We start from the raw sequence: 19,708 nt of genomic DNA on the forward strand, positions 1-19,708 counted from the left end.
CTACCCAAGGAACAACCAAGAATTTAAAAGCATGATGAGGAAAATGGCAATACGTTACTTCCCTGCTGGCATGCAGTCAGAGACGTTGCCATGATAACCTGTAGGTTCGTTGTTGGTCTGTCGGTCACTCAATGCAGAGCATGATACCAGCGGAAAATTGTAAATTTCTCCGTCATGTGAAGAGTAAGGTAAATTATGAACATAACGAAAGTTGTTTATAATGAAGAGACGTTTCACGTACGGTAAACGAAATTTACAGAAAATCAATACCATTCTGGTTTTCCTATAAAACCCCCGTCTATTCAAAGATTTTAAAATGATATGCATATCCAAACCTTCCCCGGGATGAGTATACTCTAAATATGAAGTTTGGTGGAGATCTATCCAGCCGTTTCGACGTGATGATGGAAAACCATTCTGGTTTTCCTATAAACCCTCCGAGTATTCAAAGATTTTAAAATGACATGCATATCGAAACCTTCCCCGGGATGAGTATACTCTAAATATGAAGTTTGGTTGAGATCCATCCAGCCGTTTCGACGTGATGGTGGAACAGACAAACAGACAGACAAACAGACAGACAACAGACAAACAAACAAACACGAAACGTAAAAACCACCGATTCGGTCTTGAGTTGACCTAAAACGGATAAATATCTGAAAAATTGGCAAAACAAAAGAAATTACAGACAGCGGACCCCCTACAATTTTATTTATATAGATACAGCTGTCCTCAGTTATAATCCATTTTCTATTAATTTCAACTTTCTTAACTGTATTATTTTTTCCTTAATTACTCCGTATGTACGCGAGTGCTAGAATCTACTGGATATATTTCCACCAAACTTCATATTTAGAATCCACCTGTCCTTCGGTAGGTCTTAAGGCAAATATTGTTTCTAAATCCCTGAACTGACCGGGGGTTTATACGAAACCAAAACCGTAATTTTGCACTCCCACAAAATGTACACAACCAAACTTAATGGAAATCTACCTGCCTAAATGGAAATTAACTTCGAAACTTTTTTTTCTCATGCCTATCATTTCGATACAAGGATTAATAAGGGAGATATCATTAACGGACCGTTTTTCGGTACAAGTCCCATCGGACTTAACTCAAGAGCGGATGCGTATAAAGCGTATTTCTTACAACTTGAACACTACTGAAGATATTCGAACCAAACTTTATTTTTAGCATCCACCTGTCCAAAGGTAGGTTTTACAGGTCTGTAACATTTCATGTTCCCGGAATGGACTGGTGGTTTATAGGGAACCGAAAGGGGGATTCTTCCACAATATATACAGCACAAGGCCAAGCTGACTGGAAATCGACCAAACCTGATGGAATTCCATCTCTAAAACATTGTTTTTTCATGTGCATTTTTTCGTCAGGAGGATTAATGAGGGATATATCATGAATGGTCAGTTTTGCACGTCAAGTCCAGCGGACATAGCCCAAGAGTTGTTGTACGTGAAGCAGATACCTTATCTATGTATATAAATAAAATCGTAACGACTGTGTTTCTGTACATTGAATATTTTGGCGAAATTTTCGCAGTGCTACCCGTTTAAAGGGTAATAATGACCAACTGCGTATTTTTTTTTGGTTTAGTTTCCTGAAAGTCTTAATTTTTACCCTCCTCGCCCAAAATCTAGATTGCGGTATAATCTGCTAGACGAAAAAGAAAATGGAAATTTGACAAAATTGTACGTTTTAGCCCGTAACGGACGGAAAACTTCCAAGATCTTTAAATTTTTCACTTTTTATCCCCGAAGAATATCGAAATATGGAGGCAATTTTAATGATGGTGCAGAACTTCGGGAAGTCCTATCACATAACGGATTGCACAATCTCCGTTTAATTTGGAATGATCTACAACCTTGGACTTATGACCTTTATGTCGTATCTGTATCCTTTCTACGTTTGATTTTTCTCTGTTAATCGATGTTAAGTAAATTTGGACTTTTCACATGCATAATTCATACCTTCAATCACTTATAGCAAATATAGAATCATCAAATTGTTCACGAAAATTGGTCGACCCAGTAGACATATGTGAGCCAAATGCTATGCAGCTGTCACATAATTATCCGAAAAGTAATGCTATGTGCGATAATCTTACAAGAACTTTACACTGTTCAACGTTTCTAACTCAATCTGACCCAAGAATAGATGAGATATCATAGGACCAGCCATTTAAGCCACTAAATCCGGCGTCTTATGGTACAATCCTTTGTCGATTTTGTGCCCTACTGGACTCTGAGGTTCCGGCCAGGCGAAAGCCGGTCTCGAACCCAAGGTACAGTAGTGAAAGAACTCTCACAAACGTGAGCTGGTGCACATAGTCTTACCTGAACACACGTCCATACTCAGCCGGATACAAGCGCACTTCTCAGGGATAACATGGGGATCAACGGGCAACATAAAGATAACACTAGGACATGTGACTAATCAGGTAAGAATCGGCTAAATTAAAATAAAAAAAATATCTAACAGAAAACATCGCTGCATTCAAAGTTTAACAAACAGGGATTTATTACATAAAATTGAATTATTTACAAATGAAAGAGCTTTCAAAATGCTTGGGTCAAGATAATGTTGAGCCGATGACAACCAGTTCACTGCCTTCACGAAAACAGCTGTGCTGTAACAAGCATGTTACAATAGTGTAAGTAACGAATTCTAGAAAGACGAATATCTGCTGAAATACACATCAAACAGTAATTCCCATAAAATGTACTATGCCTCGTACCATCGAACCCCGGTGCAAACAAATATCACCACATAATGTACAGTATCCTGACTCGGTCACGAACCCTAGTCCCATGAAGAGTAAGGCGAATAATATTCATAAACAAATAATATGAGAGAACACAACAAACATATCCAAGGGTGTCAATATCAAACGGGTCAGTGTAAAATTAAACGTAGAGCAAATAGAGTAATAAAAAAATCTCTCTCAGCTTTCAAAACTTCAAGGTCGTCTCTTTCCCTTAACACACTCGACAAGCTGCAGACGGCAACATCACCTAGTTTCAAGACTGTGACGTCAGGCACAACACCCTCACCCTCCGACCACTTCACCAACGACAGTCCTCATAATTTACGAGCTCAGCTGGGCTGCAGGCTAAGAAATCTCGCCTTTCAAAAACACCGTACGTAATCTGGCTGCTAAAGCACTCTTTTAAATACACCTGGACTATCCGCCCTTATCTCAATATCACCAGCACTATAATATATCTTACTTCCGCCTCCCATGGGCTCAACCTTGATAATACAAAAACACAAATCACTAAATGATAGTCACATGGCCATACTAAGGCATCTCCAATACATCAAATACACTCTCTAACTGTGCTATATATATTCACTGATGTCGATTTATAGCGACCGAGAAAGGGTGGGTCTGCTGTTGTAATCAGTACTCCCCATACCGACTTTGACTGGCAGTAGGAATGGGGTCCTTCTCCAACTCCTGTGTAACGGGCAGTAGTAAGGGAAGCCTACCATTGTAATGAATAGTTCACTTCTCGATTTGACTTGCAGAAGGCAAGGAAGCATGCAATTTTGTTTAAAATTCCCCTACCCGATTGTTTTGGCAGTAGGCAATGGTGCTCACAATTATAAACAAATGTCCTCATCTAAAATGTGACTGGCATTAGGCATACTGGCCTGCTATTTTGATGAAAACTCACCATCTTGGTGTGACTGGCAGTAAGCTGGCTGGCAGTAGGAAAAGGGGCCTGACATTATAATGATAACTGCACAACTCAATTTCGACTGATAGTAGGGTAGTTGCCTGCCATTATGATAAAAACTCCTCAACTGTTATCTGTCTGGAAGTAGGAAAGGGGGCTACCAGTTTGTAACGAAAACTCCCCAAATCGATTGTGACCGCGCAGTAGGCAATGGGGCCTGCAATGATAATGTATACTTTCCAACTCGATTGTGAATGGCAGTAGGCAAGTGAGCCTGCCGTTATATCACAAATCCGTAACAAAGGCTTTACATTGGAAACCGCGTTTGGGGACCTCCCCATGTTGTTTCTCGGATAACGCTAAGAGATATGCAATTTTAAAACAATCTTATTTACTGCATGTACAGTATTTACTTCGATATTCGAATACAATGTAGAATACCGTAGCGAAGCACGGGTACATTTGCTAGTTGCAAAATAAAATAGAGTATATAATGTAACATGATATAATATATTAAGATAGGACAAAGCTTCATAAACGTAATTACCATACTACTTAAAGTATTTAGTTACATAACTCTTGAAAATAGATAAAGTTGGTAAAATTTTTATATTTTTTGGATATCAGCTAAACATAGTTGCAGGAAAATGCTCAAGAGAATTGGAATCAAAACATATAAATATTACCCTATAATATAGCATAACATAAAAATACACACTATTAAAAAAGAATGACATGTTTCTTTCTTAAAGGAAGATCATCAAATTCTATCAAGTCACATTCAATATATGGAAGGAATCCGACACTTCGAAAGAAGGTTTCGGCGAAAGAAAGACAAGGCCCACGAAGGGAGTGAAAATGAAAAACTCCCTAGTACTCGAATGGTCAAGTCAGAGGACTGGCGTTTTTATTCCGTGTTTAATAGCGAGTTTATTACAAGCATGTTTTAGTGTAATATTTATATTGAACTTGTGTCCGACTCGTTGGCTGAATGGTCAGCGTACTGGCCTTCGGTTCAGAGGGTCCCGGGTTCGATTCCCGGCCGGGTCGGGGATTTTAACCTTAATTGGTTAATTCCAATAGCCCGGGGGCTGGGTGTTTGTGCTGTCCCCAACATCCCTGCAACTCACACCACACATAACACTATCCTCTACCACAATAACACGCAGCTACCTACACATGGCAGACGCCGCCCACCCTCATCGGAGGGTCTGCCTTACAAGGGCTGCACCCGGCTAGAAATAGCCACACGAAATTATTATTATTGAACTTGTGTGTTCGACGGACTGAAAAGATTTCAAGTTATATTTAAACAAGTTTATGGTAATTGTTGCGGCCGTCTGAATCAGCCTACCATTTATAGCGACCAGAGTATGGTCGTCAGTTCCACCATGAAGATCTCGAAGGGTGATACTCTCACAAGTGAAAGAATGTTACGAAGAATGTTATTAAGATGACAATGATAATACTAGTCTAATAAAAAATAATAATAGGGTCTAAAAATAATAATAATCGTATCGCCTCAACTACCGAATTGTAGAACTTGTGCCATGTTTGCGGCAGCTGCTTACAAATTTCGGCATTCTGATTGTCTTATCCAGCAACGAAAGAGGAATTCTACTGGACGGATACTATGGGCAAGTTGATTTAATTTTCTCGGATGACACTGAGTGCACTGCTGGAGACCTTAAACATGACAACAACTATGACATGGATCGCCAAGAAATTTGACCTCACTACAGAAATAGACTATTTCGGTCGAGGATTGTATCCGTGAACTTGGCATCATTAATGAGGTGCTCTACTGCTTGCACACTGAGCACCAAGGCAGCTAGCTACACTCGCAACGACATATCAGGTGGGTGGTCAAGATGATGGTGAAGGCAACCATCTTCCATTAACACTAATCAGAGGGGGGAAAATGGAAGGGATCAGACTTTTCGAAAAATGAAGGTTTCGGCCATAGAAAGACAAGGCCCACGAAGGGTGCGAAAATGAAAGCCTCCCTAGGCCTCGAATGCTCTAGCACCATCGGGTCGGAAAAGAAGAAGAGTTGACCAAGAAAGGTCCGGTAGCATAGATGAAAGTGAGGAGACAGGCACAAGTAAGTGGAAGCAATGCCGGAACTCAGCTAAGGGACCCATTGTCTCCAATCCACACTTCCAAGTCGAAAGCCCTTGGGCCACCGTTTATCACCTCTTACAACAGGCAGGGGACACCGTGGGTATTACTCTACCTCCCCACCAACAGGAGAACAGCCAGGTCGTACGGTGACGATGGGATAGGGCAGGGCTGTGAAGATGAAGGAAGCAACCATGTTCGTCTTAAATAATGTACATGCTGGTAAGGAAATAGGAAACCACGGAAAACCATATTCACGGTTGTAGAGAGTGGGATTCGAAACCACTACCTCCCGCATCCAAGTTCACGGCTGCATGACTCATTCGGTGGTAGTGATTATACGATTTCTGCTTTGCTGTGTTGACTTGTTGGAGGTCATAAACTATACCGCACAAACAACACACCTCACACTACTTATTACGACGCAATTAAACAATGACACTCTTGATGTCATTATCAAGAGTATCATGTAATAGGCTGGTAAATGGCCATACACCTACTTTGGCATGAGTAATTATGCCATTAGAGTTCCGAGACGTGCATCAGTGGTACTGGAGCTTATGATGATTTGTACATAGGCAACAATGGTTTTTTCATAACAAGTCTGCCGTCATCATTAGATAAACACGGAATGCAAATCATAATTTCTATGTGTGTAATACAGAAATACTGCCACATTACCATGCGTTGGCAGGGTGGTTATTTAATCCGAAATAAGGGCGTCCGTAGTTTAAATTACTGATGCTTACTCTCATTTACGGTGATTATTACATACCAAACTCGTCACACTGTTATTGACAAAGAACTTACACAAACTCCAGGAATTCGGATCTAAAATCACACACTTGCTTGTAAGACGTGTGAACTGATGCATCAAAAGCACTGACACAATAGGCCTATATTCGTCGTGGTATATTGTCGATGGCTGAGAACGAAATGGTTACAACTAAACAAAATGCATTTTTGAGAATTTACCTTATTCCAAGCTCTACATCCTCCGAAAGTGTTTCAAAAAATCGAATGCATTCGTGCCAGGAAGCACTTCTAACGGTTTTCAATGTTCTCTGACATAAAGTAAAAGCAGATAGATAGATAGATAGATAGATAGATAGATAGATACGGTTTATTTTTAACTAGCAAAGTTAGGGACGCGTGCCCCTGTCTTACACTTAACCAAACAAAATAAGAATATTAAAATACTGAATTAAAGGGGGAAAAAAAAAGAGACTGAGACAAATTGCTATGCTAAAATGCTATCCTACTGTACATAAAAGGTCTATTATAATACACAGTATGTATATTGCTATTTACTTTACGTCGCACCGACTCAGATAGGTCTTATGGTGACGATGGGACAGGAAAGGCCTAGGAGTTGGAAGGAAGCGGCCGTGGTCTTAATTAAGGTACAGCCCCAGCGTTTGCCTGGTGTAAAAATGATACCCAATATAAATGAAAATTTTGCTTCCTAAAGTACAATAATATAATATAATATAATATAATATAATATAATATAATATAATATAATATAATACATTAGAAGAAATTAAAATACAATGAATAATAATAATAATAATAATAATAATAATAATAATAATAATAATAATAATAATAATAATAATAATATATGAACCTAATATTATTTACAATTTAATGTTCAATTCCGGAAATCGCTCTCACTGATGAAAGTTACAGTTTTGTGTTACGACTATGGGCGAATAATATTACGAAATGGGGATCGGGAAAAGGATTACTATAGAGGGGACCATAGCTCAGTACTACTACTGCTCTAACAGTATCGATGAATGATATAAGAAGAAAGAGAAGGACCAGGAGGAGAAATAGAAGAAGAAGAAGAAGAAGAAGAAGAAGAAGAAGAAGAAGAAGAAGAAGAAGAAAATCTGTCGCACTACGAGCTCGTGCTCAATTCGAAAATTTAAGTTACAGTTGTAACTCTTTTCCAGGTTATAGTAGATGATGTAAAATACTATGTACCCAACACACCAATTTTCATAAAAATTATGTAACAAGGGTATTTTTGAGAGGCAATCATGTAAACTACACTGACTGACAGAGCAAATGCAACACCAAGAAGGAGAGGTCAGAACTTTATGCCAATTGCAGGGTAGACTGACGTCACTGAGGTATGCTCATGATGTGAAATGCGCCGCTGTGCTGCGCACGTAGCGAACAATAAATGGGACACGGCGTTGGCGAATGGTCCACTTCGTACCGTGATTTCTCAGCCGACAGTCATTGTAGAACGTGTTGTCGTGTGCCACAGGACATGTGTATAGCTAAGAATGCCAAGCCGCCGTCAACGGAGGTATTTCCAGCAGACAGACGACTTTACGAGGGGTATGGTGATCGGGCTGAGAAGGGCAGGTTGGTCGCTTCGTCAAATCGCAGCCGATACCCATAGGGATGTGTCCACGGTGCAGCGCCTGTGGCGAAGATGGTTGGCGCAGGGACATGTGGCACGTGCGAGGGGTCCAGGCGCAGCCCGAGTGACGTCAGCACGCGAGGATCGGCGCATCCGCCGCCAAGCGGTGGCAGCCCCGCACGCCACGTCAACCGCCATTCTTCAGCATGTGCAAGACACCCTGGCTGTTCCAATATCGACCAGAACAATTTCCCGTCGATTGGTTGAAGGAGGCCTGCACTCCCGGCGTCCGCTTAGAAGACTACCATTGACTCCACAGCATAGACGTGCACGCCTGGCATGGTGCCGGGCTAGAGCGACTTGGATGAGGGAATGGCGGAACGTCGTGTTCTCCGATGAGTCACGCTTCTGTTCTGTCAGTGATAGTCACCGCAGACGCGTGTGGCGTCGGCGTGGAGAAAGGTCAAATCCGGCAGTAACTGTGGAGCGCCCTACCGCTAGACAACGCGGCATCATGGTTTGGGGCGCTATTGCGTATGATTCCACGTCACCTCTAGTGCGTATTCAAGGCACGTTAAATGCCCACCGCCACGTGCAGCATGTGCTGCGGCCGGTGGCACTCCCGTACCTTCAGGGGCTGCCCAATGCTCTGTTTCAGCAGGATAATGCCCGCCCACACACTGCTCGCATCTCCCAACAGGCTCTACGAGGTGTACAGATGCTTCCGTGGCCAGCGTACTCTCCGGATCTCTCACCAATCGAACACGTGTGGGTTCTCATTGGACGCCGTTTGCAAACTCTGCCCCAGCCTCGTACGGACGACCAACTGTGGCAAATGGTTGACAGAGAATGGAGAACCATCCCTCAGGACACCATCCGCACTCTTATTGACTCTGTACCTCGACGTGTTTCTGCGTGCATCGCCGCTCGCGGTGGTCCTACATCCTACTGAGTCGATGCCGTGCGCATTGTGTAACCTGCATATCGGTTTGAAATAAACATCAATTATTCGTCCGTGCCGTCTCTGTTTTTTCCCCAACTTTCATCCCTTTCGAACCACTCCTCCTTGGTGTTGCATTTGCTCTGTCAGTCAGTGTACTATTTATTATTTATTTATTTATTGATGTCTTTATTTGTGGCGAAGTTAGGGCTCTTGGCCCTCTCTTACACTTAACCACATTATGCGGCTTAATACTGAATCCAAACTTAATATTCAAACTTAACACAGTGTATATAATATAATAGTAATATAACTTAATAAACTCTAAAACTAAAAGATTACATCCTAAGTCTAAATTTAGAAAAATAAATTCAATATTAACTACTCTAGGTGGAAATCATAAAATATAACAGTAATTTATGTAAACTTTTGGGAACTATTTACTACAGACATTCACTCTCACATTCACACATAACTACATGATATAGCCTACGTATTCAAGAGGAAATCTTTAGACTGTCTTTTGAAGGTAATTAATGAGGAACAGTTTCTAATTTCAGGGGGTAAAGCATTCCATATTCTAGCGCCCGACACAAGGAAAGAATTACTGAAGGCAGATGTATGATGTGGAGGTATTGCAATTGTTGACCCAGATCGCGTGTCACGGTCATGAAAGGAGGATAGAAAACGGAAATTACTGGAGAGATATTCAGGTATATTTTCGGTCAAGGGTCGATAGATAAGGGTTGATACATGGTGATTCCTCTGCTTCTCTACTTTTAACCAAGAAAGTTGTGCATAAAAAGGGGATACATGCGAGGCAAAATTCAATGAAAAAATAAATCTAATGCAGGAGTTTAAAGCTCTCTGCAATTTCCTATTTTGTTCACTGGTAGCATCCAGCAACACAACATCACAATAGTTAAAAATTGGAAGTATCAATGTTTGAACCAGTTTTATTTTTAAGTTGAGAGGTAATACGGTCTGGTGAATCTTAAGGGGATGAAGTGATGAGTGAACTTTCCTGCATACGTTAGTGACATGCTCATCCCAGTTTAAAGTTTCATTTATAGTGACTCCAAGGCTTTTTACTGATTTACAGAATGGGATAGCAACGCCATTTAGTTGAATGACTGGAATTTGTAGACTGTGTAGATGGGCAAGCAGTTTCCTCTGGCCTAGTATAATAGCTTGTGTTTTCGTTGGGTTGATGGAGAGAGAATTCTCAGCTGCATAACAGCTGATCTGTTCTAAGTTTCGGTTCATATTTTCAATAGCTGCATTTATGTCATTCACTTTTGTGTGACAGTAAATTTGAAGGTCGTCGGCATAGAGATGGTAGTTGCAGTTTTTCAACTTAGAAGAGATGTCATTCAAATATAAAATAAACAACAGGGGGCCGTCTCTTCTCATGAAAAATTATGGAGTTTGAATTGATACCCTTTCGTTCTCGGTCATCGATGTACTTTTTCGTATTCACAGTCAACTAAATGTATCTAATATCGAATAACGACATCTTTCCGTTCCTGATGATATTGGTTGACGTTAGTGAGACCGTGGTCATCAACCCTGTGTACTTGCGAAAAAATGAAGTGGTATTGATATCGCTGGAAGTTACATACAACATTTGAGTTAAATGAGAAGTTCTTTGGCCTCAACAGGCTACTTTGAATTGCCCAAACAAGCGGCTGCAGTTTTGTCGAGTTATCCACCCAGTCAATGCGTTGCGTTCCGCGGAAAATTGTATAAATTATAATTACTCTAATCGTTAAAAATCAGTTTTGCAGGCCAAGCAAAACAAGCGGCTGCAGTTTTGTCGAGTTATCCACCCAGTCAATGCGTTGCGTTCCGCGGAAAATTTTATAAATTATAATTACTCTAATCGTTAAAAATCAGTTTTGCAGGCCAAGCAAAACAAGCGGCTGCAGTTTTGTCGAGTTATCCACCCAGTCAATGCGTTGCGTTCCGCAGAAAATTTTATAAATTATAATTACTCTTATCGTTAAAAATCAGTTTTGCAGGCCAAGCAGCTTCCCGTTACTACACCCTGCATGCAAAACATTAGCTTTTCTACGCGAGAAGGGTGAAAATAAAATGCAGGAGTGAGACTTCACAAAATAATCAAAGCTCACTTCTAACTTGCCCCATGAACAGCGAATGAAGAACGAGTCAGTCACTGATCGAAGAAGTTCATTCCGTCTATAGAAAATCTCAGTCAAAATTGAGATCCTTCAGCGTGGTAAACCGCTGGGCTGAGTGGCTCAGAGGGTTGAGGCCCTGGCCTCCCGCCCCGACCTCGGCAGGTTCGAATCTGGCTCAGCCCGGTGATATTTTCAGGTGGTCAAATACGCCAGTCTCGTGTCGGTAGATTTGCTGGCACGTGAAAGAAATCCTGCTAGGAGAAATTCCGGTAACTGCGTCTCCGAAAACCGTAAAATTAGTTAGTAGGATATAAAAAACAACATTATTATAGTGTGGTAAACTATTTGCTGCGTCACCTAGCAAGGCAATGTATCAAAGTACTGTAATATCTCAGTATTTATCAACATTTGTAAGACGCACCTCACAGGACACGGCGAGCAAAAGATCTAGTTCGTATAGGATCGGTGATTTAAGATATAATGGAATGTCTTACAGCACCGCCTTCTACAGTGTCAGCTTCCTTTCCCCTCTAGCAATATGACAGACAAGTTGCTTGCCTCCCCCCAATAGATGAGTGGAATATATCATTCACTTCTCCCTCGAAAGGGTCAAGTCTCTAATCACATTACATTTGGCTAGCCCCCTATTCGTATTTGTTCCAATCATAGCAAATTTCATTAAAGGAGGTTATTTCTGACCCGCTCTTTTGCTGAATGGTCAGTCTCGAGGCCTTCGTTTCAGAGGATAACGCGTTCGATTCCCGGGCGGAACGAGATTTTAATCGGGACTGATTAATTCTTCTGGCTCGGGGACTTGTATTTGTATTTGTCCCAAAACTTCCCTCTCCATATTCAGAAAACACACCACACTACCAACAACCACAGAAACACGTAATAGCGGTTACATCCCTCTATAGGGTTAGCGTCAGGAAGGGCATTCAACCGTAAAACAGGGCCAAATCCATATGTGCTAGCCAATTCGCACCCGCAACCTCACAGGTGTGGGGAAAAAGCTGTAGAAGAACAATAATAAGAAGATTTCTGGCTTGCATTTCGTATAGAAATGAATGTGACATCATTGATTCAGGTTACTTTCTCCGGATCTCCTTCAAGCCAGTCAAAGTGTGAAGCACTAAACGCTGGGTGGAATCAGGCATTAGTTGGGTAAATACAGATACTTTACGGAAGGAAAACACGTTATTAAGATCTGCAGGTATTGTTGTTGCTATCGTCAGTCTATAGACTAGTTTTTTTTTTGTTTTTTTTGCTAGTTGTTTTACGTCGCACCGACACAGATAGGGCTTACGGCGACGATGGGATAGGAAAGGGCTAGGAGTGGGAATGAAGCGGCCGTGGTCTTAATTAAGGTACAGCCCCAGCATTTGCCTGGTGTGAAAATGGGAAACCACGGAAAACCATTTTCAAGGCTGCCGACAGTGGGGTTCGAACCTACTATCTCCCGAATACTGGATACTGGCCGCACTTAAGCGACTGCAGCTATCGAGCTCGGTCTATAGACTAGTTTGGTGCAGCTGTTCATGTCACCCTATCCTGTGCTATTTTATTTCAACATAACTACTACATTCTACATCTACCTTGATCTGTTTGTCATATCCATACCTTGGTCTATTCCGACAATTCTTACAGCATACACTTCCCTCAAAAACTAAATCAACGAGTCCTGTGTGCCTTAAGATGAGTTCTATTGTTGTATGTCTTCAGATACATAAGGACATAAACTTGGCTGTGTTAACCTTAATTCCTTGATGATTATGATAATGGTTGTTGTTTAAAGGGGCCTAACATGTAGGTCATCGGCTCCACGTTAATTATTTGAAGTACCAGAGAACGTCAAATAAATCTTATCATACATACATGCCACCCTTACTTCTGTCACCGTTAGTTATTCTGATACCCAAAAGAAAAGGTATTCATCTACTTCCTTTAACACTTCATTTCATAATCTAATATTTCCTGCATCACTTGACTTCGTTCGACTACTCTCTATTATTTTGTTCTGGCTTTATTTATTTTCACCTTATAGGCTATTCCCTCTCCAAGATAGTATGTATACCATTCGGCAGTTTATCCAGATTTTGTACAGACTCAGATAAAATAACAGTAGAGATGTTTTTAAATATTTTCCTCTCCTTGCATTGTGTTTCCCTTTCCAAATTCCTCTTTAATTTCCTCTGATCTATATCTCCAATGAAACGGGAGGGGACTGGATCTATGGATAAGGGCCAGATTTTCTGCACGCAAGTGAACATTTAAAGGTTGTTATGACTACATTGTGAGACAATGTGAGGAATTATGTTGTATAGAGTCCCGCTTAACCGACCTCCGCTTATTCGACAATTACGACTGGTGATCATCACTTTGAAGTGAGTGATTAAGAAATTGCTAGCACTGTTAACAACGAGGAAAATGAAACAGAAAAGGAAGGATACGAAGTTGATAATGTGGTACCAAAGTAACACGCAATGAAGGATTCAAAGCCCTTGAAGCAGCAGTAAAGTGTGTGGGGCAACAAGAAGAAACTTCCAGCGCTAATGTGTTACTCCTCCAGAGAATGTGCGGCATGGCGGAGAGAAAAGAACAGTAGAGAGACAAGCAAAATTATGTTACAAACTGATATAATATTCTATACTTTTTTTTTTTTTTTGCAAGTTGCTTTACGTCGCACCGACACAGATAGGTCTTATGGCGACGATGGGTTAGGGCATAGGAGTTGGAAGTAAGCGGCCGTGGCCTTAATTAAGGTACAGCCCCAGCATTCGCCTGGTGTAAAAATGGGAAACCATGGAAAACCATCTTCAGGGCTGCTGACAGTGGGATTCGAACCCACTACCTCCCGGATGTACGCTCACAGCCGCGCGCCCCTGACCGCACGGCCAACTCGCCCGGTGTTTATAATTTTGATATGATATGATTTTTCATAATAACACAAATTTTCAGATTCCTTGAAATCTATAAATGAACATTAGGCCACTTGAATGTCTTGAACACGTTAAAATACAGTTCAACGATTTGATCCTCTGACAACGGCGTCATTATTTAGTTAATAACACGCATGTGTACCATCATGACTACAGAACTGCAGCAAAAACATTATTTTGGTCGAAAGATGGGGTCCGCATATCGAAAATAAAGTTGAAAAAGTTATACCTTACAACAACCTACACAATTTACTCTCCCATAGCAAATACTAATAAAAGAACTTGGCCTAATCAATACTGAAGTATTCGTTTTCACTTCCGGGTCTTAAATTTCGTATCCCAGTTAAGAGGTCCTATAAACCGCAGTAAGGCTATCTGATATGCCTTCAAATCTGATCTATTGAACATGGTAATTGCGAAGTCTATAAACGTAAATGACGAGGTCAAGCGATTCGTTGCGGCTCACAACAATACATTAATAATATCAGCAACAGATTGTATCACGAGCCCTCAAAAACAAAGAACACATCTCATGACATGTCCTTGCCCCACTTCACATCCTTGCCAATCTTACTTCTGTTATAAAAAAAACTTCCATGAAAGAGAATGATATTTCTCAATAATAACCATACTTGTGATGTATCCAACAAAAATACAATGTACGTATATGTAACAATTTATCTTTTGTTGAAAGAAATCGCATTCGTATGTTAGGCAGTGTATTTCTGAAAAAGAAATCTTTGGAGAAACTTTTGGAAAAACGACAAGTTTTGCAAAATCGTACCTACGAGTTGGAAAGAGAAATTTTAGAAAAATGGACTTGTCAATCGAAGAAATCCTGTTCATGTGATAGGAAGGAGAATTTCATTTTTTTCTTTTTTTTTGCTAGGGGCTTTACGTCGCACCGACACAGATAGGTCTTATGGCGACGATGGGATAGGAAAGGCCTAGGAGTTGGAAGGAAGCGGCCGTGGCCTTAATTAAGGTACAGCCCCAGCATTTGCCTGGTGTGAAAATGGGAAACCACGGAAAACCATTTTCAGGGCTGCCGATAGTGGGATTCGAACGTACTATCTCCCGGATGCAAGCTCACAGCCGCGCGCCTCTACGCGCACGGCCAACTCGCCCGGTGAGAGAATTTCTAAAAAAACAAGGGAAAAAAAGACTCCTTTAAGGAAGAAAGTTCTAATTATGTGTTTGGATGTAAATTTTCGAAAAGTGTATTTGTTATTGTCTGCCTCTCTGTTGTAGTGGTTAGCGTGATTAGCTGTCACCTCCGGAGGCCCGGGTTCGATTCCCAGTTCTGCTACGAAATTTGAAAAGTGGTACGAGGGCTGGAACGGGGTCCATTCAGCCTCGGGAGATCAACTGAGGAGAGGTGGATTCGATTCCCACCTCAGCCACCCTGGAAGTGGTTCTCCGTGGTTTCCTACTTCTCTTCCAGGCAAATGCCGGGATGGTACCTAACTTAAGGCCACGGCCGCAATTCATTCCCTCTTCCTTGTCTATCCCTTCCTATCTTCTCATTCCTCCACAAGGCCCCTGTTCAGCATAGCAGATGAGGCCCCCTTGGCGAGGTAGTGTTCCTCCTATACAGTTGTATCCTCCGACCCAAAGTCTCACGTTTCAGGACACTGACTTTGAGGCAGTAGAAGTGCGATCCCTCGCTAAGTCCGGGGAGAAAACCGACCCTGGATTAAGAAAGAAAAGCAACAAAGTATTTGTTATTTAGACGAGATCATGTTCATACGCTAGGAGAGCAAATTTGAATAAACATTAGCTTTCTGTTTTACACCTTGACTGCCATGAGGATCACCGGTGTTCCTCGGAAGGATTTCACTCAGATACCACGAAAATCCACTGTGATGCACGAAATTTCAGAAGAACCTAGCATGTTGCAGCACTGTAGTAATGATATAACTGTAGTTATGACACTCAGGGAATGCCAAATTATTATTTTTGTGACGACTAAAGAATATTTCCACGTCAGCGATGCTCGGCGTTGGTGGAGTTGGAAAAAATAACATTCGCAAATATCTCCATTATTATAGCTCGTGCGGTAAATAGAAGCTTCCTTCTTCTTCTTCTTCTCCTTCTTCATCTTATTCTTCTTTATATGTTTACCTCCAGGGTTGGTTTTCCCTCGGACTCAGCGAGGGCAGTCCTGGAGCGTGAGACATTGGGTAAGGGGATACAACTGGGGAGGATGACCAGTACCTCGCCCAGGCGTCCTTGCATGATATGCTGAACAGGGGCCTTGCAGAGGGCTGGGCAGATTGGAAGGGATAGACAAGGAAGAGGGAAGGAAGCGGCTATGGCCTTAAGTTAGATACGATCCAGGCATTTGTCTGGAGGAGAAGTGGGAAACCACGGAAATCCACTTCCAGGATGGCTGAGGTGGGAATTGAGCACACCTCTACTCAGTTGACCTCCCGAAGCTGAGTAGACCCCGTTCCAGTCCTTGTACCACTTTTCAAATTTCGTGGCAGACCCGGGAATCGAAACCAGGCCTGCGGGTTTGGCAGCTAATCACACTAACCACTACACTACAGAGGCGGATAAATACGTATTTAAAACTAGATTTTCTATACTTTTTGATTTGTACAGTTTAATTGGAATTAATATTTCCGGAGATATTTGAATGTTTGTGAAATATGCAATAATCATAGATAACAATCATAACAATTGTTATTGATAATGATATAAAGGTGCGTAAAACATAAAAGATGCGATATTGTATTTTCCACAACTTTTGTATTGTACAGTTTTCGATAATGCTAATATTAACGGAAAAATTTGATATTTTCCTTTTTTGACTCCTTAATATTGCTACGCCTCTGTATACTAATCAATAACACACAGCATAGGTTACACTCCAGATATTCCTGAAATTAAATACCAAGTTTGAAGAAATTCTGTCGGACCATTTTCCTGTGCTGTTCAGATAAACATGCAGACAGCCAGACAATTATTGAACTGAACTTATTTTGTACTTTCGTATACCTAATAGGAGATAAATACAAAGTAAGAAGCCAAAATCTAGTTGTGTACTGAAAAAATATATACATTTAGGAAGTGCATCACTGTATATTGGCATCCAAAGCGTGCAGGGTGAAAATTATGCATGAGTTTAGACGTATGGACAATGAGATTCCATGGCATCATAGAGTCCGTTCTTCTGAACTTGCAAATGCACACATCCAAACTAGTGAGGAACGAGAGACGAACAAGAAACGCGCCTGTATGCAGAGTTTACCCAACGAATAAAGACCACAAATCGGGTTTCTTCTGCGTTACGTGCAGAAGAATAAAATGAAATTAACATCTGGAACCCGTCTGCGAAGACTGTTTGAAAGGCGTGTGATGTGATGAATAAGGTTGAATATGAGTATGAAGAAAATTAAGTATGACTCAAACCAGTAGTTTACAGAATTGACTTAACAAACAAAATCTCCTACCCCACTATGCTGTTCCTGTCCATTATTTTCCTTAAGCCAGGTCCCGCCTTCCAGCCACAGTCCATCTGAACAATTTTCATTCTGCTCATGCTCCTACGCTCTCACGTAAAGGAAAATGAACCACTGTAGGAGTGCTGAATACGTAATGCAAACATACATTCCTAGAGTACGGTGCGGTAAGGTTCATTTTTCTTTACAAGTTTACATGGGGAAATGAACACAACGAAAATTATTCTCATGGACTTCATATCCATATGTGGTCGGAGTCTTAAGGATAGTAATTGATGGGAAGAGCATTGTGGAATATGAAGTTTTGTTTCTTAACCCATGATATAGTTCATGAATAAGATTATTCGCACAGAAAAGATATGATTGTTACTGCAAATGTACAGTATATAGGACTGATGCACTGAAGCATACTGCAAGCCTGTTCTCTGACAGATTTCAGTTCGGAACTTACACTCTATGTGTTGAATTATTAGAATAAAAAAAGTATCGTAAACGTGGAGATAATGTTATTTATTCTACTGTTTTAATTTTGGCTACAATTGACTTCTACGCGGCAAGTAATGTAAAATATTTTAATACTCTCCTATACAGAACGATAACAAAATCATACTTTTACGTTAGGAACGGAAATACTGGAAAATCATCCAATTATTAAAAAAAAAATTCATGACACATGCCAAAGATATCATTAATACCATCTAGATATTTTAAAAACAAAATGCATTACTTTATCCGGAAGTATTCATCACAGTTTTTTAATATGCAACATTAAAGTTGGATATAATGTATTGCATTCTTTATAAGCTACATTGCAGCAGGAAAAGAACAACCTGAAATAGAAACATTGTATCCGGAGTATGTATCTTCAGATGCTCTCTCTTACAATCGACCGAAAATATGAACAATTTAATGATAGAAAAGCTGATAATTATATGCTCCTATTACACATTTTCCACTTCGATATCTCTTTAGTGGTTTAGATTTTAACATGTGTAACTTTGCGCCCAGTTAACTGTGGACCAAAACTCGGTTCTCCCAGCGAGGTATTGAATGCTGACAAGAAGACTAAATGGACACATTCAACTTTGGAAAACGGAATGCCTCAAATCCCATTGTTAGGTTTTAGTATCTTCAAATTTTCACCCAGTTGGATGTGGTCCGAAAATCCGTTCTGTCTACGGGCATTTAAATGCTAGATGGACTCATTCAGATTCGAGAACAGAAATGCCTCAAATCCCATTGTTAGCCTTCCTAGATGTATGTTTCTATATCTTATCGTTTCAGTTACAGGGAAATGTACACAGTTACTTAGCATGCATGCTTCGTACGTTCCCACACGAATTAGTACAGACACAACAGCCAAACAGGTTATCTGGTAGATTTCAAATTCAATGTAGGTATAACTTATACGAATGTGTTAGCCACAAGGCTTCAAAATTACGAGAGGAATGAACCAGCCGATCTATTTACCCTACTAGGCACCTAGTGATAGTGATTTCTTTTTATTATTATTATTATTATTATTATTATTATTATTATTATTATTATTATTATTATTATTATTATTATTATTATTATTATTATTATTATTACCGGTAATGATTTAACATCGCACTGACACATCGATGATTTCCGACGACGCAATGATAGGACAAGGTATGGATTGGGAAGTGAAGTAGAAATCCATTGACTTTCTTTCTAAGCACGTAATGGCTCAAATTACTCCGATTTGGTATTATCAGCCACCTATTTCACAGTACTATTGTAAAAGATGCTGCACAACACAAATGTATTGAAAATTTATTACAATATATTTGGTTGTATTATTGAGCCAACTGTGCAGTGAAAGCAGCCACCAATCGGGTAGGGCAGAGTCAAATATTTGAAGGTCGAAATACCCAAGGAACTTCAAAATACAAATTCAGCTCAAGGCATTTTGTGAATACCTGCCATATTGATATTAGTGAATACTAACTGCTGAACCCGTCGTTGACGGATTAGTTTCCATCCAATTACAACAGT

The sequence above is a fragment of the Anabrus simplex genome, chromosome 4, assembly GCF_040414725.1.
Source record: "Anabrus simplex isolate iqAnaSimp1 chromosome 4, ASM4041472v1, whole genome shotgun sequence".
NCBI lineage: Eukaryota > Metazoa > Arthropoda > Insecta > Orthoptera > Tettigoniidae > Anabrus > Anabrus simplex.